A 27,294-nucleotide genomic window follows, 5' to 3' on the forward strand; every position below is an offset into this window, starting at 1 on the left:
CATTTTGAATTATAGTGTGTAAAGTAATACAAAATATGATGACAGAAACAAAAACGAAATTTCCTATTCTTCCTAACTTTCCAACAGAAATTAGAGAATCCAGTGAAGATATAGATTCCCAGGATGTCATAGGATGTTATAGGATCATTAGATGTTGAAAAAGAAGATAACAAAAATGGGTCCCCTGGAACAATGTGAAACAAAATCTACACCTAAAGATTGTGATATAGCTAGAAAATAGTTTCCACTGTGCTAAGTCTTTGATATTTTATGTTTCTTTTCACAGCAACTTTCCACACTTAGGAAATGACTTTTTATTAATACTCAAGGGTTTGCAGTTATAACCCAGCAACTAATAAAGCTTCTAAATGTAAACAAGCATGATTCTAAGAGTAACCAAAGCTACTTGTGTTGCTATAGCTGATAAATAAGAATGATCTTGGGGAATAGTCAAACAATCTTAACTTTTACATATCTTTCCTTTTCTCCAACATGAGAAATCCTAGTGAAGATATGTAAAACATTAATAAAGGAATTTTATATTTTTTATCATTCACACTAAATCAAATACACTTTTCCTCTTTGCAAGCCTGACTTTGAAAGAGTCAGAACCTCACAATTATTTTATAGCAAAACGTTATTGCTTTGGCTTAGTTACTTTCCTGCTTTTGGGTGTTGCTCTCTATTATTTTGGCAACAACATAGAAAAACAATATAAATTCATTATGCTTATGTTGGATTGTTCAGTCAAGCTGTTTTCAAACAAAGTTTTCTTTTCTCTTCTTCATTGCTAATTCAAGTTTAATTATTGCTCTTTGAATGATAATAAAAAGCATGAAACTTTAAGGCATATTCTCATTGAAACCGGTGAAAACAGGAGTGTATGCGATTGTTTTTCATTGTTTTCAAGTATTTTCCTTGGCTATTTTCATTATTGCCTTTGTTCCAGTCTTCTAATCAGGAACACAGGGTTACACAAAAAGATCTTCCTAAGATATAAGATGTTGGACAGAAAAAAAGATGTATAATTAAAGATTTTCATCTCTTAAGAGACGGAAAAGCTCAGAAGACATTTTGCTATTACTAGTATGGTTAAGATGATTTGAATGTTTTGGTTCTTAAACTAAGTGAAATGCATGTAAAATGTTACACTTGTTCCAAACAATGATTATGGCTTATACTTTTCTGATCTAATGAGATGAAACCTTTTACAAGGTTTGAAGACATATCGATTTTAGGGTAGATGGGTTAATGTTAGAAACCCTAGGGAGATTAATAAAACAGCACTGCCTATCGCTTATCAGTTAATTATACTTATGGCATATAAGTGTATAAACATACAAATATGAATTGACTGAGAAATGTGTGGTTTACACGATTGATTCAATGACAACTAAAACCAGAAAACACTGCTCTACATTTATATAAACTATTATATCTAGTGAAGATTTAAATTTTTTAGAATATTTTTTTCTCTTTTTTTTTGTTATTTTAGTTTAATATTGTACAGAGGGGTTACAATCACATGGGCAAGATAGTGAGTAAATTTCTTATCAAGCATTGTAGCCTCCTCCTTTGTTTAACCTTCCCATCCCTTCCCATGCTCCCTCCCTCCCCACCCAATCCTCCCCTCCCCAAGTTGTAAAGTTCGTTTTCTACATGACAACTTTTACTTCTCATTGTTGCAACAGGTCCACATGTATCCTTATTTAAACGACTTGTTTTTCCCCTTCCCCTCCACAAATTATACCGACATCAAATACAGTGAAAGCAGTGGTTATGCTGTAAGGGAGGGACATACAAAGCAACAAAGAAATAATCTTATAATTGCGTTAGAAACAAATGCATGAAAGAAAAAAAACATTTAAAATACATATCTTAGGGTTCATTTTCCTAACATCACCTTATCTGACCTTTTCTACTTGACTCATACATATACTAGATATTGTAAATAAGGGAAATCATGGGACCTATGTTTCTTTGGGCTTGGCTTACTTCACTTAATATAATTTTTTCCAAGTCTTTCCATTTCCTAACAAATGGGGCAATGTCATTCTTTCTGATGGAGGCATAGAATTTCATTGTGTATATATACAACATTTTCTTGATCCATTCATCTACTGAAGGGCATCTGGGTTGGTTTCATATCTTAGCTATGGTAAATAATGCTGCAATAAACATAGTTGTGCTGGTAGCTTTAGTGTGGTCTTGTGTGTAAACATTTGGGTAAATTCCCAAAAGTGGGACTGCTGGGTCATAGGGGAGCTATATGTGGAGTCTTTTGAGGAACCTCCATAATACTTTCCAAAGAGTTTGGACAAGTTAACTCCCACCAACAATGCAGTAAGGTTCCCTTCTGTCCATATCATCTCCAGCATCTGTTGTTATTAGATTTCTTGATTTTTGCCATTCTAACTGGGGTGAGGTGGTATCTCAATGTTGTTTTGATTTGCATTTCTTTATGGCTAGGGAGGTTGAGCTTTTCTTCATTTGTTTATTAGCCATCCTTCTTTCTTCTTCAGAGAAGTTTCTCTTTAAGTAATTAGCCCACTTATTTATTGGGCAGTTGTTTCTTTGAGGATTTGTTCCTAGGGGATTTAATTTTTTGAGTTCCAAGTATATTCTAGATATGGGACACTTGTCCATTGTATGACTAATGAAGATCTTCTCCCAATGTGTGGGCTTTCTATTAATATTGCTAGCTATGTCCTTTGCCATGCAGAAGCTCTGCAACTTCATGTAATCCCATTTGTCCAACCTTTCTTTGATTTGTTGTGTTTCCGGGTCTCTTTTAAGATTTCGACCTGAGCCGAGGAGACCTAGGGTTTCTTCTATTCCATCCTGTAATGTTTTTAGAGTGTCTGCTTTGACTCTGAGGTCTTTGATCCATTTGGAGTTGATTCTGGTACAGGGTGATATAGAAGGATCCAGCTTTAGTTTTCTACAAGTAGTTAACCAATTTTGTCAGCCCCATTTCCTGAAGAGGCTGTCTTTCTTCCGTTCTATTTTTTTAGCTCCCTTATCAACTATTAGATGGCTATAGGTCTGTAGATTCATTTCTGGGTTTTTAATTCTATTCCATTGGTACTGAGGACTGTTTTTGTGCCAGTACCAAGTTGTTTTGATTACTATGGCTTTATAGTAGAGTTTGAAATTTGGTATTGATATTCCTCCAGCAGTGTTCTTTCCGGTGAGGAGCGTTTTTGCTATTCTGGGTCTTTTATTGTTCCATATGAATTTTTGGATTGCCTCTTCTATTTCCTTGAAGAATGAGGTTAGAATTTTGATAGGTATCGCATTGAATTTGTAGATAGCCTTGGGAAGTATTGCTATTTTCACGATGTTAATCTTTCCTATCCAGGAGCATGTCCACACTCTCCACTTCTCTTCAACCTACTATTAGAATGCCTAGCTACAACCATAAGACATGATGCAGACATAAAGGGTATCCAAATAGGGAAAGAAGAAATAAAACTCTCCCTCTTTGCAGATGACATGATCTTGTATTTAAAGTATCCCATAGACTCCACTCCCAAATTACTCAAGCTGATTCAAAACTTTGGCAAAGTAGCAGGGTATAAAATTAACCCTCAAAAATCAATGGCTTTTCTGTATGCCAACAATGAGAAAAGTGTGGCTGAAATTAGGAAAGTAACTCCATTTGTAATAGCCCTCAAAAACAAAATACCTTGGAATTAACTTAACCAAAGAAGTGAAGGACCTCTATGATGAAAACTTTAAAAACTTGAAAAAGGAAATTAAATTTTTTAGAATATATTTTAATATTTATGTCAAAATATGTTTACTTTTAACTTTTTTAGTTCATTTTCAGTCATGGGGCTTGAAATCTGGGCCTGGACACTGTCCCTCATCTCTTCAGCACAAAACTAGTGCTCTCTGTCTTGAGCAACTGCCAGTTTTCTGGTGGCTCATTGGAGATAAGAGTCTCATGGACTTTCCTGTCTAGGCTGGCTTTGAACCATGATTCTCAGCTCTCAGCCTCCTTAGTAGCTAAGATTACATGCATGAGCCGCTAGCACCTAGCTACACAATTGGTTTTTACATATTTATGAAGTATTCAATGGTAATCCCATTCATGTATATGTTGTGTAACATTTCTCTTTAGTGAGAATGCTCAAAACCTTATCTTCTGGCTCTAATGAAATATCTACTCTTAACTATAATCATTTTACATCTTGTGGTATACAATAATTAGATTTACTTATAGTCATGGAAGTCTGCTAATTAAAGTTATATAAAACATGATTTGTAAAGTGAAAGAAATTAATGGTTCCATTATTTGTTTTACGAACAAAATTATGCCTTTTGTTTCCAATTATATTTCTTTGGGAATGTGTAACATTCATTGATTTAACTTAAAATTGATAACAGTTATATTATATCAAATTGATTCAAACTTATATTTGAAAATTGCACACTTGACACAAATATGCATCCACTTTCTTCTAACACATAATTAAAATAATGGTAAAGTAAAACTTGGTGTTTGCGGCTCATGTGTAGAATCCTAGAAACTCAGGAGGCTAAGACCTGAAGATTTGGGTTAAATGTCAGTCTAAATAGACAAGAAGCAGAAGGTGAAGATGTGGCTCAAGGAATAGATTGTCATCAACCATGAACAAAAAAATACAAGGGATACAATAAACATTGAGTTCAAGCCCTATAAATGTCATACACACACAAGACAACTACAAAAAATATTATGAACATCAATAATGAAGACAAAATAGTAGAAAAGATCATGAGAAATGTTGTGCAAACATCTGGAAGACAGAAATCATTTGGCAGAATTTTGATTCATGAGAGGGAAAAGTCACAGTCTCATTTGTACAATCTCATTGTAGTCATTTCAATTGAAACCTGGCTATTGGGTAATATTTGAAAGAGCAGACTGTATTACCTGACATAGCAAACATTGCCTGTGACTATGCACCATCTCACTCTAAAAATCTAAAATCGTTCTTGTTAATTTAAAAAGAATCTCATGTTAGAGACTGTTTTGTTCACACGACTGGGGTCCTTATTTTGAGGCTTAAGACCAGTGCTTTTGTTTATAACCACTCCTGCTTTACACCTCTTCCATTGTGCAGCTTTACATTACTTCGCTGGCACCAAACCAAGTCTTTGAACTACCCCCCACCCCACCGCCTTAATCCCGCCCTTTCTCCAGCTACAACTCATTCTACATGTTATCTGTGTTTTAGCATTAGTTGTTTTCTTACTAATCCCCATCAGAAAACACTTGTATTCATGTAAAACCATAATAAATAACCTAGCTATAAAATGCAGTAAGGGTTTAGCATTGGCTGAGACTCTCATCTATAGGTTTGCTCCCTAATAAATCTGTGCTACACTATCACTTTTTTCTTCATGGCTTTTGAGTCTGACAAATGATTGATTCGGTTTGATGTAATCTCATTTATCCAGACTTACTTTCGAAGTTGTGACCTGTGCCAAGAAGCCCTCGAGTTTCCTCTAACTCTTCCTGTAACATTCTCAAGGTATCTGGACTTACATTGAGGTCTGCGATCCATTTGGCATCAATTCTGGTGCAGGGGGATATATAAGGATCTAACTTCTGTTTTCTGAGTAAAGCCAATTCTACCAGCACAATTTTTTCAAGAGGCTGTCTTTCATCCATCCTGTGTTTCTGGCTCCCTTATTAAAGATTAAGTGCCTATAGGAGTGGATTCATTTCTGGGTTTTCAATTCTCTTGTACTGATGGAATTCTGTGCTTCCATTTGAAAGAATAGCATTACACTATTCCTGAGGAAATGGAAAGACTGGAAAAAAATGATATTAAGTGAAATAAGCCAGGTCCAATTAAATATATGCCGCATGGTTTTCCTCATTTGTAATAATTGCACCATGTCCATAAATCTACAATTTAATACAACAGATAGTAAAAGACAAATAATTACACTTGGACATGATTAACTAACAGCCCTCTAAGCATTCGCATGGCAAGAAGAAGGGAAGCTATTCTTAGGAGAGGATCACAATGGCTCAATACCAATGTGCATATGATGAGATAAATGTTGCTTATTGTAATGAACTCTAAGAATCAATCATACATGTGAATTACATATATATGTATATATTTTTAAAAAGTGTCATAAAAAACCGACTTCTCTGTAAACTCAGCAGCAAGATTCTACGTATAGAAGATAAAATTGAGGAAAGTTTTCAACACATGAACTAAAATATGTAGTGGAAAAGGTGGGAGAGAAAAGATAAGATGAAAAGTAGAATAGCTAACTATTGAAGAATTCATAAACAATTTCCAAAACTGTACGAGAGCTGGAATACTGCTCAGTTGTAGAACTAGACTAATATGTACAAAGCCATGGGTTCAATCTCCAAGAACAATAAGTTAATAAATAGTATTAATACAATAATTATTTGAAATAAATGCTTTCATATTAGAGAGGCCTGAATCCTCAGACAGTAAACAAATACTCTCAATTCTTTACCTAATGACGACATGAAACTACAAGTATGAAGAGGAAATAGTTTCCTTTTCTATCCTTTCCTTTCTGTTTTCTTCTTTTCTTTGTTCTTTTGGCACTACTGGTGCTTGAAGTTTCTAAGGATCTAACCACTTTAGATTATTTTTCAGGCCAAATCTCCATGAGCGGTGATATCTACCTATGGCTTCCAAAAGTGGGAGAATACAGGGAATTTACACTATATCTAGCTTATTTTTTGGTAATTTTTCACGAATTTTGTCAAAACTGGCCCTGATATCAGTCTTCTAAATCTCTCTTCTGATTAGCAAGGTATGATTCATCTGAAACTTGAACCTAGACTATTTTTCAATGTAAACATTCAATGTTGACTTCTGTTTTCTAGATATCATTAAAGTCTACTGAGGTTAATTTGGATCTTTATGATGTTATGATAACACAGATAAATCCGTTGAATACTTTTTCCAACTTATTTATATATAGTATGACATCACAAGTATGACATTAATATTTCACAAATACTTCAGTTATTTTAATTACTTTGTGCACATATTAAGTCCAATATATTTTTATCAATTATATGAATATCCCATATCTACAGATACGTTACTTTACCAAAAATAAGTCTGTTTCATGCTTCCCTTTAATAATTAAACCCACTACTTCTCTTTGTCCCATCCCAAACCTGTTTCATCCTGGCAAACGACTTCTATACCATGCAATAAATAAGCTTTTAAGATTACCTTCAAATCTATGGTAGATTATTCCCAGTTATTTTATGCCTTAATATTGTATTGTACTCACTCGAGTTGCCTTTGGGTTCTGTTATTAGAGAATGTAGCAAAATTCGTTTTCCATTTACCTGAAGAAAGCCTGAATTGATTTCCATTTCTTTGACTAGAGGAAATAATGCTATTATTATCCTGTGACTAGAGGAAATAATGCTGTTATTATCCTATGTTTTGGCTTTTGGGTGAATGTTACATTTTATTTCTATGAGACAAAGCCTGAAGAGCTCTATTCCTGTGCTATGGTGTGGGTGGTTGCATATTTCATATTCTAGGAACCTGTCAAAATGTTTTCAGAATTAGCTTTCCAATTTGACATTTCTACCAGCATTCAGTTTCTCTGTTTCTTGGTATCAGTATTAAGGTCATTATTGTTTTATGTTAAGTAATTCTCATACATGTTTTGTGATGTCATTTTATTTTAATGTGCATTTATTTGAGGATTGATGATGTTTTTCTTGTGTTTCTTTTACACAAGATGTATTTTGCTGGTTTTGAATTGATGTTCTTATTAGTTTTTGAGAGTTCTATGCACAGTCTAGATTTGAGGAATTCTTCAGTTATAAGATTTGCAAATATTTTATCCTTGACTATGAGTACCCTTCATCATCATTATCAACATCATCATCATCATCATCATCATCTTCCTCACTATTAGAATTACTACCATTACTTTTGTACATGTATGTACCGTCTTGGGGCTTGAACTCAGGGTCCCTGAGATTTGTTGCATTTTGTTAACAATTAACCCTTTGAGTCATACCTCACATCTGTGTTTTGCTGATTAATCAGAGTTAAGATTCTCAGGGACTTTATTTTGTGGTCTGGCTTCAAACAGCCATACTCAAATCACAGCGTCCCAAGTAGCTAGGACGAAATTGATGAGACCCTGCTCCCAAATTCTATTCACTAATTGTATATGAGCTTTCACAGACCAAATTATTTTACACTTTTATTGAGTTCGACTATATCAAGTTTTCCTTTCCTATAATTTTAATGTGTAAGTTAAGAATGCTTCATCTCCAAAATTGTCAAGACATCTTTCTTTGCTTTACATTTACATCACTCCTTTTGTTTTATATTCATGTTTAAATCCTGCTTGAAGGTAATATTTCAATAAGTCAATTTTCACTCTTTAATTCTTCCCAATACTGTCTAACCTATCACCACTTATTAAAGAGAATTTCATTCCACAAATACTTAGTTTTACCCCTTATTAAATATTCCTTGATAATAATTATGTGGTTCTAATATGGTGCCTTACAGACACATTGAGCTGTGTAATCTTTCCTCTACAAACATAACATTTTACGCTAACAGGTTTAATATTCGACAGAGAAATATGTTCCAGTTTATTTTCCTTTGTCAATGAGTCAAAGAGTGCTGGTCAGGTGTTTTTAGAAATTGTCATAAACCTATAAATAAAACTGTGATGCTGGGTGCTGTTAGCTCATGCTTGTAATTCGAGCTGTATACAAGGCTGAGATATGAGGATTGAGGAACAAGAATGTCTGAAAGACTCTTACGTCCAATTAACCACCAGAAAGTCAGAAGTGGCACAGTTGCACAATAGGTAGAGCCCTCACTTTGAGCTGAAGAGCTGAGGGACAGCACCTAGGCCCAGATTTCAAGCCCCATGAATGATCAAAAAGTAGGGAGGCAATTTATATCTTTGTTCAATTGTATCCTCCAATCCACAAAAATGATATGTCCCCATTTATTCAGATTTTTATTTAGATTTTTTAATTTTGCTTTTATATTCAGCATTGTACAATTTTCAATGACGGTGGGTGAATATCACTTTAATACATTTTGACAGTGTGTAGAGTTAGCACAAAGAAATTCACAGTAAACAGTTGAGAAGTAAGGGACAATGGGAATGGAGAAAGACAGAAACAGGTTAATCAGGCCCTTGATCAATATGTGAGTGTGTAAAATATTTCAATAAGATTTCTTTGTACAATTAATATACGCCAATTAATAAATATCTTCCAAAGGCATTGGTATTCAATATGACATAAAGGATAAATACAGTTTCTGTGGTGAAATGAAAGAAAGATAGAGATAAGATACAGACAAATGAAAATAATAATACACATATGTCTATATACATGTACATACACATCTGTATATTCATATATATGTATGCATATCTATAGGTATTTGTATATATACACATATTAAGTATGAATATATGTATATGTACACATAATGTGTATACATATACATTTATTTAAAGAGACCAATCAGAAATATGTTAAGAGCATATTAATGACAATGAAAAACTTTAGCCATCCTGAATAAGTTATCAAAAAGTCCAAATACTTATAGTAATTGTGTAAACAAACTAAAACATTTGGTCAACATTCTGAGGGCTCATGGCTCATCAGACTAGAAGTCTGTTGGTATCTAAGATAATACTAAAATGTTAAACTTGAGCCTATCTTTAAGACTGCTTAATGTTATTGTTTCTTAGAGTCAGTATTCTCTTTGTTGTTGTTGTTGTTGGTGGTGGTGGTGGTGTTGTTGGTGTTGGTGGTCTTGGTCGTGGGCCTTGAAATCTGGGCCTGGGTGCTGTCCTCAGCTATTCTCCTCAAGGCTAGAGCTCTACCACTTGAGCCATAGCGCCACATCTGGTTTTCTGATTGTTTATTGGAGATAAGAGTCTCATGGACTTTTCCTGCCCAGGCTGGCTTTGAACCGTGATCCTCACATCTCAGCCTCCTGAGTAGCTTGGATTAAAGGTGTGAGCGATCGGCACTGGGCTTGAGACAGTATTCTTAGTATAAGTTAAAAATAGAAGTGGTTTGGAACCAAGCTATAGAAGACTGTCTTTTTGGTTTCAGAAGAGAGCTGTCAGGTACCTTATGAGTAAATAGATTTAGCAAAAATTGAACATATAAGTCCACATGGAATGCTAAAAAACATTTTTGCGAACTCCAAAAATGTTAAGGACATGACTGTAATAATTACCTTGTTAGTAAAGAACATGTTTGAGCGTTCTGTCTTTATTGTTACTGTTGTAATTTACAACGTCATTTTATTCATTTTTGTTGTTTCCTTTGTATGTTCTTTCCCCTATGGCATATCCCCTGTTGCCACTATACTCGATTTTGATACCGTACATCTTGTATACACACACACACACACACACACACACACACACACATATATATAAAATCTGGGGAGAGGAAGGTGAATTCCAAAATGCTGAAACAAGGACACAGGATGACCCACTGCAACAAAGATACCCACAAAGACAGTATATTGGAAACGAACTCACCACTTCATGCTGCGAGTGGTGGGATGATAGGAATGTAGGAGCTGGGGGAAGGAAGGAATAGTGGGACAACAACAAGGAAAGGAAGGGGTAACAATGGTCAACAAGTAATGTACTCATTGCCTTACTCATGTAACTGTAACCCTTCTGTACAACATCTTAACCATAAAATAAAATAAAGTAAAATCAATAAAGGATATGTTTGGCAAATAAAATTAAATGATAACTTACAGACAAATGAAAATAATAATATACATGTCTATATACATGTACATACACATCTGTATATTCATATATATGTATACATATCTGTAGGTATTTGTATATATACACATATTAAGTATGAATATATGTATATGTACACATAATATGTATACATATACATTTATTTAAAGAGACGAATCAGAAATATATTAAGAGCATATTAATGACAATGAAAAACTTTAGCCATTCTGAATAAGTTATCAAAAAGTCCAAAGACATATCTCTATATTAATATAACAACAACAAAGGGAGACATGGAAAGATCATAACATACCTAGACATTGCATACATATAGAGATTAGGGGAAATAGAAACAACAATAAGATAGACCTGCACAACCACTATGTAGAAATTGGAATCCTTATACATTGGTGCTTGACACTTAAAATGATACAGTCAGTTTCTTAAACATACTGGCGATCTTTAAGATATTACACATAGAGTACACATAGAGTTGCCTCTATGATCCAGGATGTTGAATCATAATTTTATATACAAAATATGTTTCAACATAAGTCCAATGAGACACATGTACAAGAATATACATAGCAAAACCTTTTACAATACCATATAATAAAATATTAAAATCCCCATTGAAGATGTTATACCAGTATACACATGCATATAAAACAATATGCTCTATCCATGAGAAAAATTTGCATGGACTTACTTTGGAAACAGTAATATTACATGGGCTAAATGGATAAAATAGACTATATTTTCTGATCACATGAGCTTTTTAATGTTGGCACATCTGTAGATGTAGAATATGAAATAATAGCTGCTCAAGGGGAGGGTAGGTTGAAATGATGACAGGAAGTAATTACTGATAAATATTGCAGTACTTTGAGAGAGTAGTGATGATAAAATGTTCTAGAACTGAGGGTGATGTTCTTACACCAACTCTTTAACATTCTAAGAATCATTGTATTTTATCGAAGAATTACAGAGTATATTTGCATTAACCTTAGGAAAAATTTTAGAATAGTAGTCAGTGAATCTGAGTGATAATTTAGAATTTAAAAGCACAGAATTCTGTAATGTATAAGTTTAGTATGTTGATGAATGAGACTATCAAGAAAATATGATCTGTGATATATTCTCTGAGTGACTACACATGATATTGTGAGTGAGTGAATATTCTAAAAAATTATGTAAATATAGGGATGAGAGAGAATTGAGAGGGATGAGGGATAATGATCATCAAGATGCATTGTACTAGCCATGGAATGTAGCTTAGTGGTAGACTGCTTGCCTTGCATGTGTGAAGCCCTGGGTTTGATTCCTCAGTACTACTTAAACAAAAAAAAAAAAAGAGATGGAATTGGCACTATGACACAAGTTGTAGAGTGTTAGCATGAGGAAAAGAAGCACAAGGACATTGCCAAGGCCCTGAGTTCAAACCCCAGGGCTAGCCTAAATATAAAAAAAGATGCATTGTATTAAGCCAGGCACTAGCAGCTCACACCTGCTGTCCTAGATACTCAGGAGGCTGAGGATTGAGGTTTGAAGCCACCCCAGCCAGGAAAGTCTGTGAGATTCTTATCTCCAATTAAATCTCAGAAAAATCTGAAAGTGCTGCTGTGCCTCAAGTGTTAGAGTTCTAGCGTTCATTCAGAGGAGCTCAGGGACATCGCCCAGACCCAAAGTTCAAACCTCAGGAGAGAAAAAAATTAAAAAAAACCTCAGTAAACACTATTCATAAACTGCTTTGTCAAACAGCAATTTCCATAAAACCACTTCAAGTTAATTAAAAAATGTGATTAGAATAAAATACAAGTCATTTTGGGAACAAGACATAGAATTAAAAGGTTGTTTACAGGGGACAAAGTAAATTTTATATCATGCAGTTTGGGTTGAAATGTTCTTCAGTCTTCTTACATCATTTATTAAATTGACAATACTGCCAATAATAGGTAAATTTCCTTGAGGAACAGGGTGAATTCTGCTGTCTTTTCATAGCAAACAATAGTGTTGAATTGTTTGCCTCTTATTGAAGTATATCTAATATTTTAAAGTAGATTTGTCCTAATATAATATTAATTTAATCAATCATTTCATTAGGGCGATGTTGGTCAGATTTTTTTCCAGTAAATTTTATCCCTTATAATAAATGAAAGCATGCTGTGTCAATCTCCTAATAATATAACAAAATACTTTATAAAATTAACATAAAAGAAGGAAAGATTAATCTTGACTTCTGCGTTTATACATTTCAGTTTATGTTTCTTATCATCATTGCTTTGGTTTGGTGGTGGCACATTACCCAATGTCAGGAACATGTGATGGAGTATGTGTATTCACGGAAACCAGGAAGTAACGAAGAGGAGGAATTGAAGTCAGGAAAGGGAGAAAGTGGAGGAGGGGAAGAGGGAAAGGTAGAAGGAGACAGGGAAGTAAAAGAAGGAAGAGGAAGAAAGGATTTTGATCTTAGCATCCTTTTTGATCACTCTTTCTCAGTGACCAAATCTCCACGACTATGCCCACTTGAAAGGGTTCACCTCTTTATGGCAACATAGTGAAAGCTAATTATTAATCCCAATCTTTCATGATTTCAGATTTAATTTCTAGAGTGGTGCATAATATTTCTATACAATTGTGATAACTACAACAGAATATTTAGGGACACCTAAATATTTACTTGAATTAAGCAGAGAAGCTATTTGGCATAGAGGTCGTTTGGTTTTACCATTGCTGGAGAGATGAATGAAATATTTTGAGTGCAAATACCTTTTATTTAACAGATAAAGAAGCTTCAAGAGATTTCATTTTTAACCTTCAAAAATGACTATTTCATCTAACTCATAATGACTTGAATTTTTCATAATTTTATGGCATTTCCAATCAAGTATTTGTCCTCTATAGTGAGGTTCTTTCTTGCCAGTTGAAACAAAAGTGAATATTATCACGATCCTTTATTTCTTAGTTATTCTATAGAGAGCAGGCATATTATGAATTTCCTGCCATTCAAAAATAAGTTATATTCAAGTCTATTGGAATTATTGGATAAGTGATGGATTATTTTGCTTTAGTTATCTCATATTGAGATTAATTCAATTTATAAAAATAACTGTTGACATAAAATACACAAAATTCAGTGTTTCTCTGAAATTACTTGTTACTCAAACCTCAGAAATACATGGCCAATAACTGAGATTTTTATATACTCAAAAATTTTATGAATCTACATTTTTATGTCAAATATAGTTTAGGTTTAAAGGAAGAGAAAATCATGTGACCACAGTAGATAATATTTAATTCAATGTAAAATTGCTTCATTCAGCATGACAGAGCCTATTGCTTTTAGCTGACATGAAAAATTTGATTAACTATCCCTTTTTTGCTTTTAAATAATAGAATATTTCAATTTGTCCAAAGATTCTGTCATTTCAACTTTTGAGTGTATATTTTTTTAAAAAAATGAAAACTATTTTTCAAATTGCAGGTTCAGGTTTAATAACTAAATAAATATCTAAATGTTAATTTGTTAATTTGAGCCCCTAGAATTCAAATAATATGAAATTTAATTTAGTCTTGGATATATTAAATCTGTGCTGAATATGGGTGTCTCAAGCTTGTAATCCTTGCTACTCAGTACGCTGGGGTTCAAAGCCCACACACATCACAACACACATACATATATCACACACAAATCACACATGCATCACAACACACAAACACACACACACACACATACACACACACATACACAAAGCCAAAAATGGAACTGTGACACAAATGATAGAGCAATATCTTTGAGGGGAAAAAAAAAACCTAAGGGATACGTCTTGAGTTCAAATCACAAGAAACACACACAAAATATTATACCAAAATTTTTATTTTAGTTTGAAGAAATAAACAATATCATGAAAAGTAATATTTGTCATATATCTTGCAATGTTTGTGAAGTTGTTTTAGTATAATTTGTCTTAAGAAAAACATAGGTTATTAAAATTAATATTAAACTAGTTAATATATATAATTACTCATAACACCTTGGAGTACAACAGTAGGTATTTTTTCCATAGCCATAAGAAATATTCTGAGTAAAAGAAAGAAGGGAAGATTGGAAGAAAGAAAGAAAGAAAAAAAGAAAGAAAGACAAAAAGAAAGGAAGGAAGGAAGAAAGAAAGAAAGAAAGAAAGAAAGAAAGAAAGAAAGGAGAGAAAGAGAGAGAGGTAGGGATGGAGGGAAGGTGGGCGGAAACAAAGAAGGAAGGAAGCAAAAAAGGAAGGAAGGAAAGAAGGAGGGAATGAAAGAACGAAGGAACGAAGAGAGGGAGGGAGAAAGGAAGGGACAAAACAATTTAATTTATAAAATCTGTTATTAGTCCAACGTAAACTTCATGTAATTAACCCTTTAGTAAATTTAAGTTTGCAATTTTCACTTCTTCTCATGCTCTCCATGCATGAATGAAACCAACAAATGAAGCATCATAAATAACCAGGTGAATCTGTTTGCATCTGTAGTAATATGTATGCGAATCTTTTTCTCATTTTCTATACATTGCAAGCAATTTACACTTAGTTATAAATATTCTAAAAACTGATGTAACCAAAGGATGTTAACATATTATATAATGTGAATACTGTATTTATAATGCAATTAATATTACACTCTTCATATTATATTAATTATAAAAATTTTATTATGTATTTTATCAGAGAAATTAGAATCCTCTGATTTTGGTGTCTGTGGGAGGCCTAATAGTAGAAAGTAATTACAATCAAAGGAGATCTGTATTTGTTGGTTCAAATGAATATTTCTGAAAGCAATTAACTCATCGGAGATTGTTCAAATACATCAGAAGGACCTTAGAAAGGCTGTACATGGCATAACATGGCTACATATAATGTGGTTCAAGAGCCACTAAACTATCATACTTCACCTTGCCATCACGATAATTATTCCCATTGTAAGAAGAATCATTCACTAAGTCACATGATATAAGCTTGTCCTTAAGTTATTATCTTCTATGAAAAAATATCCAAATGATACACTACACTGAGTTAAAGCAAACGTTGCAAAGTGTATTGCACGATGTAATTCCTTTCAGTTACACATGTTGAAATTCTATTTCCCTTTCTGGTGACATTAGAATCAGCCTTTCATAGATGACACCACAATAATCATCCTGATAAAAGGAGCCCAATATAATTACTCTGCCATGTGGATGTCCAGCAAATAGATTAAAATGAACCAGAAAGTAGAACCCCATAAGACAAGGAATTGCTTTGAACAACCATTTTTATAATCAATGTTCAAGCTTCTAGAATATAGGTAATATATTTCTGATGGTTTTATGCCACATACCTTGAAGAATTCACTTATAAAAGCCCAATGGTTGACAGAAAGCACAGTAGTTTGAGTTAAATATCAAAAATTCTGATAAAAAAGGATTCATAATATTTTATTATTTGAAATTTATTCTCCAAGTCCCCAAGTTAAAAATATTCTTAAATGGGAATTAAATTGAGGTTCAACTCTAATCAACTATCATAATTAATTTTTCAAATATTTTTATTATCTTTAAGTAGTTGTACAAAGGAGTTGCCATTCACTAAACAGTTTATCATAATTAATTTTCCAAATATTTTTTATTATCTTTAAGTAGTTGTACAAAGGTGTTGCCATTCATTGAAACAGTTTATGGATACAGTGCATCTTGATCAATGTCATCACTTTAAACATTCTCATCCACCCCTCCCAATCAACAAAAGTCCTTATATATCTCAATATTATGTTATCGAATTACTTGCCATTTTGCAAAGCAGTTTATGTGTACAAGCACCTGGAATTGTGTTATCAATTCAACATCTTCACTCTCATTTAACACTATGCCTTCCTTTGTATATTTCAATTCTGGGAAGTAAACAATGGATTCTTGCCTGTATTCTATTCTTTTCACCTTCAATTTCCTACCCCTCTCAAATTGCCCCCCCCCCCATCCTCTCTTGCAGTACACATTTACTGGAAATTATTTTGTTGGGTTTTGATTAGTCTTTTAAGAAACTTAGGGTATTTTCACTCTCCATGAACTCTGACACTTCAGATAATTCATTTGTACCTCCTTGCATACCATCCAGTGTGTTTACTTTTACATTAATAGGCACCTTGTACTTACCACAAATGAGGAAAATCATGCAACCTAAGTTTTTCTGGGTCTGCTTTATTTCACTGAATATGATTATATCTAAGTATTTCATTTTCCTTACGAATGGTGCTATATTATTCTTTCTTATGGATGAACAGAACTCCATTATGTATGTATATATGTATGCATTTATGTGTATATATACATATGTATATATGTATGTATGTATACATATATATATGTATATACATACATACTTGTGATTAGGGATCAATAAAATTATATATATATATAACTTATATGTATATATAATACATATGTAATTCTTGATCTCTTTTTACAATGAGAGTCATCTGAGCTGATTCCATATGTTGGCTACAGAAAATAATGTAACATAAACATGTTTGTTCTGATAGCTTCAGTGCGGCCTTGTTTCTGCTCTATTGGATAAATGCTCTTAAGTGGAATTGCTGGATCATAGGTAGCTCTCTATTCGGTTCTGTTGGCAACTTCCAGTGTTTTCCAAAATGGGTGAACAAGATCACATTCCCACAAACAGTTTAATAGAGTTTCCTTTGGGCCACAACCCTATCAGTATCTGTGATTGTTCATTTTTTCATGACATTGTAACAGGGGTGAGCTGAATCTCAGTTGTGTTTGGATTTGCATTTCTTTTATAGACAGAGATGTGTATATTTGTCATTCTTACTACTTCTAAGAAGTTATCTTTAAATATTTATCCCACATATTAATTGGGTTCTTGTTTGTTTGAGGGTTTATTTTTGTTGGGTTTAACTTATTGATCTCTAACTATGGGTTAGTTATGAAAACCCTTGTCTGATGCTTAGCTAGTAAAAATATTCTTCCATTCTGTTCTCTTTATATTCTGCTAACTTTTCTTTTGCTATGAAGAAACAACTTCAGTATGAAGCAATTCCATTGATCCAGAAAAAATAATATTACACCAATCATCAGGAAATGGAAAGACTTGGAACAAACTTATAGAAAGAAACTTTAGAAAACAAAACTTATAGAAAGAAAGACTCAAATATATATAGGTTGTCTGATTTCCCTCATTTGTTGTATTAGAATGTGCCTATAATTCTACAAGTAAACACAGTTGGATGGTAAAAGAAAGAACATTACACTTAGACATCATAAATTACAAAAGATTCTAAACATTTATACAGTGAGCTCAAAGGAGGATGCTCTTTGGAGAGGATCACAAATTCTCAATAGTTATATGAATATTATCATATAAAATAATGTTCATCAAAATGACTTTCAAGAAATGATAATGAGAGTTCTTTTATTGTTTTGATTTTTCCTTCTGTCTTCTGAAGCTGGTTGTTTTTTTGCACCTTTGGTCTTATATGTAAGTTTGAAAAGTGCAAGGGGGAACAGAAATGATGGGACAAAGGGTGAACAAATGCAGCAGTGCTACTCAATAGACACTACATTAAAATTGAACTATACAATGTGGGGGCAGGGAGGTTGAAAGGGAAAAACTGGAAGAAGATGAGGGAAGAGATGACACTGTTCAAAAAGAAATGTGCTCATTATCTGACTTATGTAATTGTATCCCTTCTGTACATCATTTTTACAAATTAAAAATGGATCTCATAAACAGGCCAGAGTAGCTATACTAATATTAGATAAAATAAGCTTTAAATTAAAAGTGCTATGAAAGTAAAAAGAGGCAAAGAGGGACCTTAAATATTGATAAAGAAAAGTCTCCATCAGGGGGATATAAGAATTCTGGGCTGGGAATGTGGCTCAGTGGTATAGGACTTGCCTTGCATGCATGAGGCCCTGGGTTCGATTCCTCAGCCCACATAAGCAGAAAAAAGCCGGAAGTGGCGCTGTGGCTCAAGTGGTAGAGCACTCACTTTGAGATGAAGAGCTTAGGGATAGTGCCAGGCCCAGAATTCAGGACCCATGACCGGACCCAAAAAACAACAACAAAAGAAGAATTCTAAATATCAATGCCCTGAATCCTAGAGCTTCTAAATTTTTCTACAAATACCACTTACCCTAAAATCATGCATACATCCAAACAGATTGTTGGTTGATTGAACACATCATTTTACTTCTGGACAGGCCATCCAGGTAAAAACTTAGCAAAAAAACTTTAGAGATAAATAACTGCATTGACAAGCTATAACTAACAGATATCTACAGATTATTTAACCTAGCAGCATCACAATATATATTCCTCTCAGCAACCCATGGAATGTTCTCCACAACCCATGGTATGTTCTCCAAAATAGATCATATCTTAGATCACAAGGAAAATCTGTGAAATTCAAAAATAAAAATGAAATTCTCCTTGAATCCTGACAGACCACAATGGGACCAAATTAGATATCAACATCAAAAGGCATCACAGAAAATTCTGAAACTCACAGAGACAAAATAACACATTGTTAAATCATCAGTGAGTCACTGATGGGATATGGAGGGCAGTTCTAACGTTTATGGAATTCAGTGAAAGTGAACACACAAAATACTGCCTCCTCTGGGACACAACAACATAGGCAATACTCAGAGGAAAATTTATAGCTTTGAGTATGTGTCGCAACAAACTAGAACAATCTTGAATGAACACTAATGATGCACTACTAGGTCCTTGAAAAACAGGAACAAACCAAACCGAAAACGGTAGACAGAAATAATACAAATTAGATTAAAGAAATACATGAATCAGAGTCTCAAAAAACATACAAATAATCATAATTGACTTTTATCTACTAGTAGCGTACAAATTTGCCCAATGAATGTCAGTGTAGCTATTTTCAGAGATAGACTCAACTGCTCAAACCAGTGAACAAAACAAACTACTAGGATTCTAAGAAACAAAGATTTGTTTGCCTTTAAATAGATTTATTCTGTTTTTATTATTAAGGTGATTTAAGAGTGATTATAATTACATGAGTCAGGTAATGAGTACATTTCCTTTTATGGAATGTCTTCAGTTCCTTTACTTGTTCCCAGTCCTACGCTACTGTCCTCACCCATGTGTTAGATCGTTCACTTTCATCAATGTTCAATGAACTCCACTGGTGCCATTTGTCACCGATTTCCCTAAAGCTCTGTGCCCACCCTCCACTTTCTTGAAGACGTAAAATGAATATACCAGACATAAGGTAAAGAAGACAGAATCATCACAAACTATAAACAACAACAACAGACACAAAACAAAAAAGGAGTCTTCTGTTTCCATATCTCATAGTTTGTTATAGTTATGTAAATCATGTTATATAAATGTAATTATTGTTTATTGTAAAGTCAATTCAGGGATTGAAGTGTGATAACTTATAAGTTTGCTTTCTATTTAAGTAATGATTTTATTTTAACATTAAATGTGTAACACAATTCAAGTCCTAGTGTAATCTGAAGGTTTAGATTTAAAGTTAAATTTTCAAAATGTCTAATAGTTCTATTTTGGCAGCCAAAATGAAAAACAGGAAAGTTTTATCCTCAAGAATTCAATAACTTCATGTACAAAAAGGTAAAATAAATGTAATATTAATTTTGTGGAAGTAATAAATCAAATACAATTGCAATGCATCAATTCCATAAGTTATGAGAACTATTGATAAAATTAATACAACTTGTTTTAACGAGATTACTTAACACATGAAACAAGTGATAATTTTCTTTTCTAGGTGAAGTGGATAAAGAAATTAAAGCCCAAAGATTCCAGTGTCCTGTGTGCTTAATACGTGTCAATTTACACATATGCTTTGCTCATCTCAACGTTAATTGAAGATAACTGAGAACAGGACTAGAATGGAAAGAATCACTCAAATATTTACTTTTATTTTGTGACTAAATATGTTTTTTATATCTCTTTATTTTATTTCAAAAATATGGTAAATTTATTTAAGTCACATCAATAATAATGAGAAATAATCAGCCCCTAGCTCTTTAAAAGACAATCAATAAGAAAGGAAACAACAAAATAAAAATTGAACCTCATTTTGAAATGGTCTTTGTATATTGTGGTTCTTTGTAATTGTGGATTATGTGACTATCCCATGAATCTCGGCTAAAATCACTACGGCTACTGGAAGGAAATTTCAAAATATAGTGCAGCTAACACAGCTGTGCAGTTGCTTGTTGGTTTCATTACAGTAGCAGCAGGGCATAAAATGTGCAAAGGAAATAATTCTACTACTTTGCAGGCAAGAATGTGATGAAAAGCATACTGTTATCTTCTTAGATGAAATATGAAGACCACACTTTAAAAGCTTACTAAACGATCAGCCCTTTAAACAACAGTGCCATTTTTAAGGCACTCTAGACAATTCAAGTCCTTCATCTCCCCACAAACATTACTGCCATTTACAAATCATTGCCAAGGTGAATTTGCAGTTCTTTTAGATATTTCAAATGGCTTATGAGTAACATAAACAATAATTCCAGTTTTTGAGAAAATTTAATTTACAATCAGCAAACAAATCAGATTCAACTCCATAGCATAACCTTTAGGAAAAATGAATTAAGGAATATGGCATGTACTTTGTAATTTAATATTAGACATTAGAGCAAAATGCCAGAAAAAGAATCTGCAAGAAATAAACAGAAGTCTTTGATAAGATATTAAAGATTATCTAGGGACAAGTAATTTTACCTACATTTCTTATTATATGATAGCATATTTTTATCTGCTAATCAGAGAGACTCAAAAAGATTTTTAAATATGATATGAAAAATGCATCGTCATGAATGAATGAAATCAGGAAGTAGATGGCTCAGGAGATGGGTGGTTTGTTAAATATTCTCATTATTGAGCCAGACGCAGCGGACGAGCGGATTCTACTCAACACCAGCAAGAACCAACAAGGAGCGGACAACTTCATCCTGCACTTTGCAGACCAGAGACGACCCGGGATCCAAGACTCCGCGTGAGTAGAAGCCCCACTTCCTCACTCCTTCTCTGGGAGCAGAGGAGGGAAGGCCACCCCTCCCCCCCCAGCACCGGTGATCTCCATCTTGGATACCGACAAAGCTCGGAGGAGTGGCTAGCTCCAGCTCAGGCCTTGGAATAAAACGAGTCATTTAGCAGGTCACAAGAACTTAACGGCGAAGTGACCTCACAGACTCAGTTCCATCCACGGAAAAGTCACCCAGCTGAGGCGCCAGCCATTGTAGGGGCTCTCCTCACCGGGTAACCAGAGCCAGAGGCTGCCCCTCCCTCTAGCAGCCACCACAATCAATTGAAAAACAGAAACCCTGAGAATGGCTCCAGGCTGGGTGCTGTGAGTTTTTTTTCACAAAATAGCCCCAGGGAAAAGCTACTGTTCGTTGAAAGGCCTCAACTCTACCCAGAACCTAGCCTCATCACTGCATCCCCCTCTTTTGTGATTCTCAAAGCAGATCACCCTCCCAGTAAACTAACCTGGGAGGGGGATCTCAAAATCTTGGGTAAAGCAGAGCATTTTTCTGCTTGTTCCAACAAACCGACTTAAGAAACCAATCAAGCCACAGGACCTCAAGCTGACCAGAGACTCCAACCAGACTCTGGTTACAGACAAAAGGGAGATACAGGACTCTTCCCACCCCTCCCAAAAAAAAAAAAAAAATCAAAGAACTTTTTTTTTCTTCTTCTTCTTTTCTTTTTTTTTCTTTTCCTTGTTTTGTTTTTTTTTTCATTTTTTGTTACCTTATATATATATAAAATTTTTTTTTGCTTTCCTAAAACTTTTATTAATCTTTAATTTTTGCCTCTTCTGAAAAAATAATTGTTTTCCATTAACTTTTTTTTTTTTTCTCCTCTTATAATTTTTATTTTAGGAATACGTGAATGTGGGTTTTCTTTTCTTTTCTTGTCTTCTTTCTCTTTTTCTTTCATTCTTAATTATCTTTTTGTTTTTTTGTGTAGCTCTACTGAACTTCTGATCTTTTCTTCTCACTTTCCTATCCTTTCCATCTTTTCCTCTTTGTTCATCTTTATGTGACTTAACTCTTGTCCTGCACATCCTCAGATAAACCCGTAGTTAACCAGTAGACCCTATCCCCCATTGTGTACACACTTAATCCACAAACTAATTACTCAATTCAAAACCTCTGAGACTTAAATTCATTAATAGGAGTACTACCTCTTTATACCTGTATAATATTTTAAGCATTTTTTTAAAGTTTTTCTCATCTCCTCTATGTCCCTCCCTTTCTCTCAACATATTCATATTCCTCTATAAATAGATGGTCTTTTAATCTCTAAAATAACATTAATTTTTACGTTTCTATTTTATTTTCTGGTCTCTTTTCATTCCCCTTTCCCTTTCTTCTTTTTTTCTCTCTCTCTACTTACATCCTACCCAACCTATTTCCTGCATTGTGATTAGGACATAGTTAACTCTCCCTGTGCCTCCCCACACCAATCTATTCCTATTTTTTACCCACATCTCTCCCTAACCCTAATAATTTCTGGTTTTCCAAATTCTTCTCTGCGGTTCGAAGTCCTTTAACATATAGTTGTTTGATGTCGAATAGATGTATCTGTTGAACTAGATTGTATCTGTAGACTATTGACTGTACAAATGCAAACTTTGGTTGATGGTTGCCTTAAGATAGTGTTCTAGCACAAAACTGGTGCTATCTTCATCTCAAATGGGCAGAGTAAGCCGGAAAAACACAAGAAAAATGGCAAATTCGGGTATCTCAATTCCCAATCCTGATAATCAGGAGTTAGAACAGATAATGAATAATCCAGAGGAGAGTTCCCAAACAGCTCTACAAACACTGCTGGCAAACATGATAAATGAAAATTTGACAACGTACAAAGGATTCTGTATGAGCGTGATAGGGAGAGAGAGGAGGCATCCCAGAAGTTTATACAGGAATATCATAAGCGTGAGGAAGCTACTCAAAAACTGATACAGGATTTGCGTGAACAACTTGAGAATACTCAAAGAGAAAGAGAGGAATGGCGTGAGCAGGCTGAGAACACTCAAAGAGATCTGCAGGAATCCCACGAACGGGAGGAAGCTAATCAAAGGGTAATACAGGAATTGAGAGACCAGGTAGAGAACACACAAAGATCACTAAAGGCATTCATGGAATCCATTAACAAAGAGCTGAAGGAAGTCAGGGAGACCACAAAGTGAATGCTGAATGGAACCCAACAGAAGGAATGGGAGCCCAAAGAAACCATAACCAATCAACTAAGTGATTTGAGGACAAACACTGAACACCAAATTAAGGAAGTAAAGAAATTCATACAAGACCTAAAACAGAGCTTCAACAAAGAACTTGAAGCCATCAAAGCTGACCAACTAGAAGGAAAAGAGATAAAAAAACAAAGTAGAGAGTCTTCACAGCAGGTTAGACCATGCAGAAGATGGAATCTCAGGGATTGAAGACAGCCTAGATATTATAGAGAAAGAACATACAACCATCCAAGACAAGTCCAAGAAATATGATAGATCTATCCAACACCTGGAAGACACCATCAGAAGGCCTAATCTAAGGATAATGGGTGTAGAGGAGCACCTAGAAACAGAAGTTAATGGTCTAGGAAATCTGTTTAACAGGATCCTAGCAGAGAACTTCCCAAACATGCAAAAAGATAGGCCTGTCCAGATACAAGAAGCCTTTAGAACCCCAAATAGACCAGACCAGAATAGGACATCCCACCGTCACATAATAATCCACACAGGATCAACTCAGAACAAGGAAAAGATCCTTAAAGCTGTCAGAGAGAAAAGGGTAATCACTTATAAAGGGAAACCAATTAGAATCACCTCAGATTTCTCAGCAGAGACAATCAAAGCAAGAAGAGCCTGGAATGATGTATGCCATGCCCTAAAAACAAACAACTATCAACCAAGAATACTGTACCCAGCTAAACTCTCCTTCATAACTGAAGGCCAAATAAAAACCTTCCATAGCAAAGAAAAATTGAAACAATACATCTCCACCAAACCAGCCCTACAAAAGATTCTTAAAGATGTCCTACACATATAAAACCAACAAGACCGCAATAAAGGCCAAGAAACTGCACCCAAACTGAGAATCCAAGAACCATAGGAAGAACCCAGTTTTCGCAGCCCCCAAGAAGGTAGATAACATGGCAGGAACTCCCAAATACCTCTCAGTCCTATCTCTTAATGTTAACGGACTGAACTCTCCAATTAAGCGACATAGACTGTCTAGTTGGATTAAAAAACAAGACCCTTCTATCTGCTGCCTACAGGAGTCACATCTTGCCCGTAAAAACAAACACATTTTCAATGTTAAAGGCTGGAACAAAATCTACCAAGCAAACGGACCGCATAAACAGGCGGGAGTTGCAATCCTAATATCAGATAAAATAGACTTCAAATTAAAATTCGTGAAAAGAGATAAAGAAGGTCGCTACATACTAATTAAAGGATCTCTCCTTCAGGAGGATATTACAATTCTAAATATCTATTCGCCAAACAATGGAGCACCCAAATTTATCAAAGAAACACTACTTTCCCTCAAATCCCATATAGATCCAAAGACATTAATTGTTGGGGATTTTAACACACCACTCTCCCCACTAGATAGATCAACTCGGCAAAAACTCAACAGAGAAACCGCAGATTTAAACAGCTGCATAGATCAACTAGACTTAACAGACATTTACCGAACATTTCACCCAGCAGCATCAGAATACACGTTTTTCTCAGCAGCACATGGAACGTTTTCTAAAATAGACCACATTTTAGGCCACAAAGCAAACTTGTCTAAATTCAGAAACATTGAAGTTATACCTTGCATTCTCTCTGACCACAAGGGAATAAAATTAGAACTCAACACCAAAAGCCACCAAAGAAAGTCCGGTATCACATGGAGGCTGAACAACACACTGCTGAATCATGAGTGGGTCATGGAAGAGATTAGAAAGGAAATTCAAATGTTCATGCTATTCAACAAAAATGAACACACAAAATACCAGCTCCTCTGGGACACAGCAAAGGCAGTACTCAGAGGCAAGTTTATAGCTCTGAGCTCCTACATCAACAAATTGGAGAGATCTGAAACTAACAATTTATTGACACATCTAAACCTCCTTGAAAAAGAGCAGCAAGATAAACCCCAATCCAGTAGACGGAAAGAAATAATCAAAATTAAATCAGAATTAAATGAATTAGAATCCAAAAAAACCATAGAAAGAATCAACAAAACAAAGAGTTGGTTCTTCGAAAAACTTAACAAAATTGACAGACCCTTAGCAAATCTTATCAGAAAAAGAAGAGAACACACCCAAATTAATAAACTCAGAGATGAGAATGGAAACATCACCACGGAAACAAGCAAGATTCAGAACATTATAAGGGAATACTTCTCAAAACTTTATGCTAATAAGTTTGAGAACTTGACAGAAATGGACCTCTTCCTAGCAAATATTGACATGCCATAACTAAACCAAGATGAGGCAAACTATCTTAACAGGCCCATATCAAGCATTGAAATAGAAACAGCAATAAGAGACCTCCCAGCTAAGAAAAGTCCAGGACCAGATGGTTTCACAGCGGAATTTTACAAGGCCTTCAAAGCAGAGCTCACACCAATTCTCCTCCAACTCTTCAATGAAATTGAAAGAGAAAGCTAACTACCGAACACATTCTATGAAGCCATCATAACCCTCATCCCAAAACCAGGCAGGGACTCATCAAAGAAAGAGAATTATAGACCCATTTCTTTGATGAACATTGATGCAAAACTTCTCAACAAAATTTTGGCCAACCGACTTCAACAATTCATCCAAAAAATCATGCACCACGATCAAACAGGATTCATTTCAGGGATGCAAAGCTGGTTCAATATACGCAAATCAATTAATATTATTCATCACATCAACAGGAGCAAGAATAAGAACCACATGGTTATCTCAATAGATGCAGAAAAAGCATTCGACAAGATCCAACACCCCTTCCTGATGAAGGTTTTGGAAAAATTAGGAATCCATGGAACATTCCTCAATACAATAAAGGCTGTATATGACAAACCTACAGCCAGCATTATACTCAATGGTGAAAAACTAAAGCCATTTCCTCTTAAATCAGGGACAAGACAAGGATGCCCACTCTCTCCACTTCTCTTCAATCTAGTATTAGAATGCCTAACTACAGCAATAAGACAAGATGCAGACATAAAGGGGATCCAAATAGGGAAAGAAGAAATAAAACTCTCCCTCTTTGCAGATGACATGATCTTGTATTTAAAGAATCCCATAGACTCCACTCCCAAATTACTCAAGCTGATTCAAAACTTTGGCAAAGTAGCAGGTTAAAAAATTAACCCCCAAAAATCAATGGCTTTTCTGTATGCCAACAATGAGAAAAGTGTGGCTGAAGTTAGGAAAGCAACTCCATTTGTAATAGCCCCACAAAAAATTAAATACC

This window comes from Dipodomys spectabilis, unplaced genomic scaffold (assembly GCF_019054845.1).
Source record: "Dipodomys spectabilis isolate Male_0828 unplaced genomic scaffold, ASM1905484v1 ptg000312l, whole genome shotgun sequence".
Classification (NCBI taxonomy): Eukaryota; Metazoa; Chordata; class Mammalia; order Rodentia; family Heteromyidae; genus Dipodomys; species Dipodomys spectabilis.